Source organism: Seriola lalandi, unplaced genomic scaffold (assembly GCF_002814215.2).
Source record: "Seriola lalandi dorsalis isolate HSWRI2012SDOR001 ecotype SW California unplaced genomic scaffold, Sedor1 jcf7180002054951, whole genome shotgun sequence".
Taxonomy (NCBI): domain Eukaryota; kingdom Metazoa; phylum Chordata; class Actinopteri; order Carangiformes; family Carangidae; genus Seriola; species Seriola lalandi.
The window spans coordinates 19,518-20,367 of NW_019525502.1; positions in this window are offsets into that span (position 1 = coordinate 19,518).

Genomic DNA, 850 nt, shown 5'->3' on the forward strand with positions numbered 1-850 from the left:
AGACGGGTGGAGACGGGTGGAGACAGGTGGAGACGGGTGGAGCTACAGAGGAGTGAATATTAAAGTCACAGTTTGTTAAACATGTGACTCTAATAATTCAATTATAACCAGATTAAAGCAAAGAGTCATTATTAAAACTCATAAAAACACATGAATTAATGAAGCTGAATTACTCACAGACGTTTTTGATATTAATATTTTACACGTGGTCAGTTTAAAATGGATGAGGGGGGGGGGGTAAATAAAATAAATAAATAAATAAAAATATTTCCAGGTCTGTGCTTCTGTGCAGCTCTGGCTCTTTATGTGAGAACTGTATTTACACATTTATCTGTTACCTGCAGTTACTGGTTCGTTAGTTGTTTTTTTACTTTGCAGATTTAGTTTTTATTTCTAACATGATATTTACTCTCATTTTGACTGAGTCTGTTCGATGCTTTAAGTAAATACACACGTTTTTTATGACATTGCTACAGATCGAGACGCCAAGATATCACTTATTATTTCAGAATATGGAGACGCATCTTGAGCAACAGCTGACGGCTTCAACTCGATCACACAATAATCATTTTTAGATTGCGAATAGGAACTTACATGCATGTCTTTTCTCTACTCTCATTTTTGTTGTTGTTAATTTAAAGTTTCAGGAGTTTTAGGTCGTTTCCAGTGAAAAGTGACACTCAGCAGTTTGTGTTTTAAACTTTCACTTCGCTCGGTGCTGCAGAGTCGATCTGTGAGTTCTGGTGCTAAATGTTTTCAAACCAAAAATAATGAAACTGAGCTGCTGGTTAAAATCCTGTAACAGGTATCAGACCTTCAAACTAATGTGTGTGTGTGTGTGTGTGTGTGT